The sequence below is a fragment of the Tamandua tetradactyla genome, chromosome 5 (assembly GCF_023851605.1).
Source record: "Tamandua tetradactyla isolate mTamTet1 chromosome 5, mTamTet1.pri, whole genome shotgun sequence".
NCBI lineage: Eukaryota > Metazoa > Chordata > Mammalia > Pilosa > Myrmecophagidae > Tamandua > Tamandua tetradactyla.
Window position 1 is genome coordinate 14,307,204 of NC_135331.1, and position 9,225 is coordinate 14,316,428.

General features: G+C 51.3%; 1 long non-coding RNA gene across 1 annotated transcript; it reads left to right on the plus strand.

Annotated features, from left to right (window-relative positions):
• The first annotated feature begins 1,770 nt into the window (after positions 1-1,770).
• On the plus strand, positions 1,771-4,765 carry LOC143682257 (uncharacterized). Its single transcript, XR_013175048.1, has 3 exons — positions 1,771-1,818; positions 3,672-4,033; positions 4,422-4,765. It is a non-coding gene; the product is annotated as an uncharacterized LOC143682257 (long non-coding RNA).
• Positions 4,766-9,225: the final 4,460 nt, after the last annotated feature.

Consider the following 9,225-nt stretch of genomic DNA (forward strand, 5'->3'; position numbering starts at 1 on the left):
GTCCCCTGGGTCCCTGGATCTCACAGAGCCTGGCACCATGTCCATTTGTGTGGACAACTTTACACCTCCCTTATCACACACCCACACACCAGGAGAGGCTCCCATCACCCGGTGTTTCCAGCCTGGGAAATGGTGCGATGGAAGGAAACTCTGGGATGGGGTTACCTGCCTGCGAGGGGGCGTGGGGGAGAATGGAGGGCCCCCTGCACCCCTCCAGAGCAGGGTTCTTGAATACAGACCTGCCGGAAGGCAGGGGGATTGATGGCCAGGCCTTTGGTGCTCCTTGCTTCCAGCCCAGGGCCCCACACGTGGGAGGCACTGTGCAGGGAGCCTCTCTCTCTGGCCTCCCCAGCCCGGCACCCCTGGAGCGTGTCTGGGTGGACACAGGCATCCTTGGCAAGCCGGGCTGTCTGCAGGGCAGGTGCCCGGACCTGGGAAGAAAAGAGGTCCACCAGGTCCCCTATTACTGCTGGAATGTCCCCTGAAGTGGGGCCCGGTGGGGGGTTTGGGCACCGAGCACCTGAGACCCTGGCTGACTAGGCTGGGGGTGGGCACGGCGACGTCCTCCATTTCCCTTCCCCACGGACACAGGTGGCCTGGCCCCTGGCCACCCATTCTGTCCTCGCAGCCCCCTCCCTGGTGCTCTCTTGTTTCCCTGCTTTCCCATGGCCTCATCTCAAAGGGCAGGTCACCCTCGCTGGCAAAGGGCTTTGTGACCCAGCTCCACCCGGCCCCAGGAAGCTCCCACGTGTTGTCTCCCACAAGTGAGGGTGGAGGGAGGGGGGGGAGGGGCGCACAGGGTCTCTGAGCAGCGGGCAGGCGTGCTTCTGAGCCAGGTACTGGGCCTCGAGACTCTCGGCAAGGGAAAGGGGGTTGTTACAGTCCCAGGCTCCTCGGGGTGTCTTGAGGGGGTGCTACACGTGGCTGGAGGCAGGGACCAGTTGCCTGTGACTTATCCAGAGGGCTCTCAGAAGAAACCCGAAGGGACAGGGCAGGAGAGGGGCCCAGCGAGGCCCTGATCTCATTCCATGGGGGGTCTCGGGGGCAGAAACCGTACCACCGAGTTATCCTGCCTTGAGGACGGGGGGGTCAGTCAGTGGCCACCCCCAGGGAGGGGTTGGGGGGTAGGCACCCCGGCGTCAGCTCCTGCTAGCCGGGGGCAATTCTCTGAGGAGAGGGGCAGCGCTGGGCTGCGGGCACCTAGTGTGCCCATGACATGGAGAAAATGAAGCACAGCCACAGTGCTGAAAAGCAGCCTGGGCACTTGGGCTGTTGTTTGTTGCGAGGGTGTGTTCTCACGGAAAGGGTTTTGCTTTCTGCCCAGGAAGACACCAGAGCCCAGAGGGTAAACCCTGCTTCCATCTCCTACCATGAGCACTGCCCCCCCCCCCCCAATGCCCATCTCCTCTGCTCCCCGAGATGTGCAGTTACCTGCCCTGGTCTGGGGGCTGAGTACAGGCCCTGTCCCCTCAGTCACCCTTCCACTAGTGCCTCCCAACTGTCCCTTTGTCCTAGCATTTGCAGCTCATCACAGCACCCCCACCCCCACCATGGAGTCTCCCTCTCCACCCCCCACAGCCACCTTCAGCTCTGGGCTGTGGCAAGTGTCCTGGAGCTGCCTTTATTTGGTGGAAATCTCCATAGGAAGTCTCCCAGTAATCAAGAGATAAGGACCTGACTGTGAGTTAAGGGATTTGAAGTAAACGTGATCCTGTGGGAAAATAAAATCCTTGCCTCCCCTTGTCTCTTTTCCTGGCCCCCTCACCCTTTAGGTGGGACTGCAGGTGAGTGGGGACATCCAGTCCTTTTCTCCTGAAGGTGAGTCTTTTGGGGCCTCAGTTTCCTTATCTGTGATATGGGGACACAGGTTCTCTGCCAGCAGCAGCTGGAAGGGGTCTGTGGTGAATAGTCAGAGTAAAACCCTGGCAAGGGTCATTAGAGCATGGGGCACACCTGGGGACAAGAAAGGTTAAAAGCTGAAGGCACTCTGGAGGGCAGCCAGATTTCTGGGTGGGGATGCTGTGACCAGAGGGGTCACACGGCTGGGGAGAGGCCCCAACCCCTCTGGGGGAAGAACCTGGGACTGGTAAGTAGGAAACCCGAGGTGCTGTCTCAGCTCTGACAGTAGAAGGTCAGGGAAGTTGATGGAACTTCTCTGGGCCTCAGTTTTCACACCTATCAAGTGGCACCAAATGGCAGAGCCACCACTGAGGTCTCTTTTGGCTGTGAAAGCCTCATTAGTTCATGGTTGCACAGTCTTCAAACCTAGAGAAACAGGTAGGAGAGCCCTCAGCCTCATGCTGTGCATGAGAACACTGAGGTTTAGAGATGTCTGGGGGGGGGGGGGGTGTTGCCATGGCTTTATGGTTATTAAGCTCTGGGGGTCCTGGGTTTGAGTCCTGGCCCTGCTCCTTGGCAGATCATTATTGATCCCCCTGCCGCTGCCATGTACTGGCCACACATATGAGTCCCCACCACAACCCTCTGAGGTAGGCATTGTCTCCATCTTCCAGGTGAAGAGATTGTTGCTCAGAGAGGTGGAGTGACTTTTTCAAAGTCACACAGCAAATGAACAGAGGAGCCAGCATTAGAAATGGGGTTTATTTGATGTGGAACCTGCTCTTTTAACTGCCTCACTGCTGCTCAGCCATAGCTGGCAATGCTAATGCAATTGCCTGGGATTGGATCAAGGGGAAATGGGAGGGGTGGGGCTGGGGGATAGGGGTGGTGGGTGCTGACGGTATCCTACCCAGATCCATGGGGCCTCTCTTACGATGTGGTGTGCCGACCCCCCAGCAGCAGCACGTGCTACTTCTAAGCATTCACTCCTGCCACCTTCCCTGGAGGATGGCCTGTGGGTGACTGGTGCCGTCTTTCTGGATGTGCCTTGGAATTATATCTGCCTCCCCCAAACCACACTGGGGTGGCCCATGGCCTGTGTCCAGCTGGTGTGGGGGTACGAAAGCCCCATTCCTTTGTAATTGGTGCTCCTACGCTCCCTGCGGGATCAGGCTGGGACCTGACTGCACTTGAAACCACATCCTTGCTTGGTTACTTCCCCAGCCCGTCCTTCTCCGGGTCCCTTGCGGCGTTTGCCTGAGCGCGGTCTCACAATTAATCACTGGCGCAAGAATCCCCATCCTGGGCTCTGCTGCTAGGGAGGCTGCCCAAGCTTCCCTAAGACTGGGACTTCAGAAACACTCTTGAAACTAACTGATTACTTAATCAGACACTGGGCCTAATTGCCCTGTTTTTTGGCAAAGCATCTCAATGCCCACTTCTCAAGAGGCCCTAAAAATGCCTCGGAGATTTGGAAGCAGCAGTTGGATGTGACTGACAATTGCTATTTGATCTAGGACAGAGCCTGGCATAAATGTTTGTAGAATAAAAGACCGAATGAGTAAACATTTCTGGTGCCGGGGAGGTGAGGGGTTTCTGGAAGGACAGTGGGTGAGAAACTGCCTTCCTGGGGCCGATCTCCCGAAAGCACCCAGGCTCCGAGGGCAAGCTGGGCATATTGAAATGCAGGGTCAGGTGCTCAGATAGTCATAGCTCCATCAGAGGCTTAGCCTAAGAGGCTGCAAATCCCAGAGGAGAGCACAGACCGGGGCGGGAGTCGTGATCACAGCAAAGATTACAAGAGCTTGTTAAACACAAATCCCTCCTGACAGATGGGCAGCTGGATTCCAGGGCCCAGATGTGGAAAGGAAAGGCCTTTCCCACTGGGAATCCCCAAAGCCTTGGAACCAGCGAAGGACACCACGTCTTCCCGAGTCACAAATAATAAAAGCGGTAACACTGAAGATGCCGCTTGACAGTGACAAAGTCCCTACCGAGTAGCTCTCTGCACGCGCAGAGTTATTTAGGTCTCATAGCGACCCCTGCGACGGAGGCACCACAGCTTCCACTTCACAGATGAGGAAGCTGAAGATCACAGAGCGGAAGCGATGGGCCCGAGCTACCCTGCCAGCAGGAGATGGAGCAGGAACTTGAACCCAAGCAGCGTGACAGCAAAGACTCTATTCCACTTCAGGTGCTGAACTGACAAGGGTAGTAAGGAGTGGGTTGGGGACTAAGGCATAAAAATGATCAGAATGTTGTAAAATCATAAGATGTCTCTGAATGGAGATGAAGGAGACTGGTAACAGTGGTTGCCACAGGTCAGTGGTGGCAGGGAGATTTTTACGGTGAACTTTTCATGCTTCTTGAATACCGAACCACAAGTGGTGGACCCCCCAGAATGGTCCCCCTTCTTTACCCCTCCCCACATCCATGCCCTTTGTCATGTGGCCTCGTGGTCTTTGCCTACTCTGACTCTGGGCTCGGCCATGTGACTTGCTTCGTCAAACGGGGTGACACCAGCAGAGGCTTGAAGGGCATGGGCACAATGGGGCTTGCTCTGACTCTGCCTTCTGCCACAGCCATGAGAACATGCCCCGGCTAGCCTGCTGCCGGTGAAAGACACATGGAGCAGGGCTCTGAGTTGCCCTAGTCTTCCCAGCTGAGGCCATCTTGGATCAGCCAGCAGCCAGTCAAGCTCTAGACACAGAAACAAGCCTGGTCAAGACCAGCAGAGCTGCCAAGCCAACCATCACCACCAAGGTTTTGTGATTGTTTGTTACACAGCATTACTGTGGCAATAGATAACTGGTCCGCATGGGACACAATGCCTTCTCCACGAAAAAATAAAAACACACCTTAAATTTTAACCTTTGAGGGTAGCTTCTGCTCTGCAGGAGGCCCTGAAATACAGGTCCTCACTCCCGCCCCCAACGATTAAAATTTGTCGTTTCTAGTCTGAATATGGTGCTTCCATTTTCATCAATTTTTTCAAAATCAAATTCACTCAGCAATTCCTCCAAGCCCCATCTTCTGCAGGAATCCTTTCTGATCTTCCCAGCTCCTGGCACGGCTGGCAGGCTGACTTTGCCAGAATGTACTATTATTACCAAGAGTAGCTACTGTTCGGTTGGTGCTGAGAACGTGCCGGGCACCACACTAAGCACTTGACATGCCCCGTCTCAGTCAGAGACCCCATGCAGTAGGTGCTCGCCCTGCTCTGCCCAGGGTGCACCTAGGAGAGGAGACCTGCAGGGTCAGTTTCCCAAAGTTACACAGCAAAAACAAATTCCAGAGTGACAATTCAAACACACGGCTGCCCTCCATGAATCTCATGCCCACCCTACTGGCTCTCTCAGCTCCAAGCTGGAGGAAACTTTCCTTCTGCTACATCTGCTTTGATGACAGGGAGCCTAGTCCTCCCAGCAGGTCAGCCTGGCCTTGGGTAGCACATTTTACCATGGTGTCTCCAGAAAAGCCCTCTGGTCCAAGCACCGAGAGAGGACAGGAACTTGGAGCCTTCCCAGTCTGGTCCAGGGCTCATCAATCACAAACCCAGTGAAGATGCTTATAGGTATAATACTTCCAGCCTCTAGGCTTTTTGCTCACCACCTCTTGTCTCCTAGCATACCCTTCCTTCCAGGGTGGAAAAGCAGAAATTTGAGGACAAACATTCCAGATGATCCTTCCTTCCTTTTTCCCTTCCTTCCTTTCTCTCTGTACCAGGTCCTCTGCTTGACGGTGAGCTGTAATGGGAATGAAATATCCAGGACCGTGCCTTGGTTTCCTGAAGTAGCAGGGAATTCAGGGACTTACCTAACCACACAAATAATTAACTCGTTACAGTTGGGGGCAGGTTAGCGAACGAATAGCAAGAAACATCCCAGATGTGGGCTGACATTTGAGTTTGGCCATTTAACGAGTTGGGTTGCCGCTAGGTCATTATTTAATGTTGCTGTGCCTCAGTTTCCCCCTTGGGCATTAATGTCCCTTTCAGGGTTGCTGTAAGAGAGAGTGAGATGCAGATCGGTTCTTAGTGCGGTACCGGGCACATGTGAGGCGCTCACGACAGTAGGTGCCTTTGGTACTGCTGGTGCTTTTTGTCATCATCATTGTTGCTGGCCCTTCACTGCCCCCGGACCAGGGAGTCCCCACCTGCGTGACTATCTCGTGTGCGTGGAGAGCTGGCTCCACTAATCTCTGCTCTAACCCTCTGAATTATAATCCCATCGTCAGTGCCCCTGGAGGCAGGGGCTTTGAGCTGGAACCAGCTCCGACCTCTCTTGCTGTCCACCCAGTGAGCCCTTGCCTTTCAAAGGTGTGACGAATCCGCCTAGGGACCTGACGCGATTGTCTCGCTTCTGCAACTCTCCTGGAAGCCTGCGCTCGGGGCTGCCGGCTGGGCTGGAGCCAGGGGGCAGCACAAGGGGCCGGGAAATCACTGGCCAAGGAGCCTAGCTCTACAGGAGCAGGGCGAGGTGGACGGACCCACCCCAGCTGGGTACCTAACATGTGCTTGGCAAGATTCCCTCTTTTGCATGTCTATTTACCTAAGTTGGATTGTATGATGTGCAAATAAAATTGTTTAAAGATGAACAGAGAGAAACAAGTGCTAGAGAAAATGCAGAGAAAGAGATGTTCCTATTCACTGTTGGAAGGTGAGAGCTGCAGCCCCTCGGGAGGGCAGTGTGGTGGCTGCACTGGAGGCTAGGGGTGGCGCTGCCATATGATCCTGCTGCTAGGTATATATTTGGAGGAACTGAGAGTGGGGACACCAATGGACATTTGCACACTGGTGCAAATGTTTGTGTGTTCTGGCAGCAGTGCTCATATTTTCATTGGATGGAAATGGCCTAAGGGCACAACAACTGAGGAATGGAAGGGGGAACTGGTGTATACGTACAATGGACTACTGAGCGGCTGCAAGAAGGAATGAAGTTGTGAGGCGTGCAACTAGGTGAATGAACCTTAAGGACAGTATGTTGAATAAAATGTTAGAAACAAAAAAGACACGTTATCACACCTCACTCACATGAATGAACGATATTCTATACAAACTCAGAGAACTGAAGTTAAGAGCGTGGGTTAACAGCTTGGGGCCTACTGTAATGGTTCCTAGATTGAGAGCTCTTATAGCAGTCACATACATTTAGGAGTTGAACTAGTTGTATATAACCTGGCCGTTCCCTGAAAATTCGGGTATTTATGTGACATCTGAGACTCAGAGTTAGAGCAGTGAAGCTATGAAAGTCAGCATGACCCCATTCAACAATTGTTAAAAAAGCTGAAAAAGTGATCAGACATCGTCTGAAGATATGAATGAAGCTGATCACCATAGGACTAATGTAAATCAGAATACTGGGTAAAGGATGATATGGCCCATATTTTCAAACTTCAACCTCTATGTGAGACCCAAGAGAGAAATGTTTATTTGTAAAAAAATTATATTTTGGTTAGCACACTATCTCATTTAACTTGTATGGTCAGTTTTCTTGAACACCATAAGTACATGGAATCCTGAAGAGGTGTGAGATTTTGTTGGTTTGCATAGGTTAGTGTGATTCCCCAATATATCCCAGACTGAGTTGGGCAAAGAATAAAAAAGTATCCACAAAGTCCCCTTGGGGGACCAGGGAGAAGGGAGGAAATATTCAACTTCCCTATTTGAGGAGTTCCTGATATTCAGGCAAGCAGTGGGGACAACCAATTCAATAGGCTGAGCCCTCAATCCCTTATGAAGCTTATTCCTGCAAAGGAGAACATCATTATGTCTGAGAGTCACCCCCAGAGAACCTCTTTTGTTACTCAGATGTGGCCTCTCTCTCTAAGTCAACTCGGCAGGTAAATTCACTGCCCTCCCCCTACATGGGACATGACTCCCAGGGGTGTAAACCTCTCTGGCAATGTGGGACCTGACTCCTGGGGATGAGGTGGGACCTGGCATCATGGGATTGAGATGCCTTGACCTTGACCAAAAGGGGGAAGAGAGAAATGAGACACACTAAAGTCTCAGTGGTTGAAAGATTTCCAACAGAGTCAAGAGGTTGTCCTGGAGGTTATTCTTACGCATTTATATAGCTATCCCTTTTTAGTCTATAGTATATTGGAGTGGCTAGAGGGAAGTATCTGAAACTGCTGAGCTGTGTTCCAGTAGCCTTGATTCTTGAAGAAGATTGTATAACTATATAGTTCTTACTGTGTGACTGTATGGTTGTGAAAACCTGTGTCTGATTTTATTCAGGGTATGGACATATGAGTAAAAAAAATAAAAAACAAATAAGGGCAAAAAATAAACAATGGGGGAGATAAAGGGTAAAAATTGAGTAGATTGAAATACTGTGGGTCAATGAGAGGGAGGGGTAAGTGGTATGGGATGTGTTAATTCTTTTTTTTATTATTTCTCTTTCTGGAGTGATACAAATGTTCTAAAAATGATCATGGTGAAGAATACACAACTATGTGATGATGTTGTAAGTCACTACATAATATGGCTGGATTATAACTGTGTCAATATCTCTCAATTAAAATATTAAAAAAAACAATGTAGGGCACATCGCAATTATTTAATAAATGTTAGCTATTATTAAAAATAAAAGATTCCCTCTTATGCCTGGCCCATGAAGAGACCCTTGCTCAGTGTCAATGGGGTCAGGTGGGCATGGGCGCCCCTGATGATAAGAACACAGGGAAGGAGTCCAATCCTACACAGACACAACAGAACCAACATACTCGAGGGCTCATCTTCCACATCTGTAAAATGTGCATCTCTATAATAACAGAGTTACGTGTGTTCAACGTGGAGGAGCTGGAGCTCTGGAGCCAGACTGCCTATTTAACGTCTGTGTAACCTTGGGCAAGTTGGTGAACCTCTCTGTGCTTCAGGCTCCAAAAAGACAAAATATGGACAGTGATAATACCTGGCTCCCTCCCTAGCAGCTGGGTGACCTTAAGCAAGTTGCAGCACCTCTCTGAGTCTCAGTTTCCTCATTTGTGATTCGGGGTCAATGAAAATGCCTATTTTCTAGGGGTGCTGTGAGGATTAAATAAGATGGTTTTATTTAACGTGCCTGGGACCACACCTGGCAAAGAGTGACAGTGTTGGGACCAAATGAGCTCCGCTGTTATCTTTTCCTCCTTCCATTCCTTCTTTCCTGCCTCCTTTCTTCCCTGGCTCTCTCTCTCCCTCCATAATCATATATTAGGCATCTGTCACAGGGGCTGGCCAACGGGCTAGGCTCTGCCCACCTCCAGAATTATTTTAGGACACAAATGAAGAGCCAAATAGGAAAGCGCTTTGGCAATACCCAGGCTGATCTGTCATAGGACAGAGGAAGAGGTCAATTTACACTGCAGATTCTGGTGATTTCTGTGCGTGTTCATTCTTGC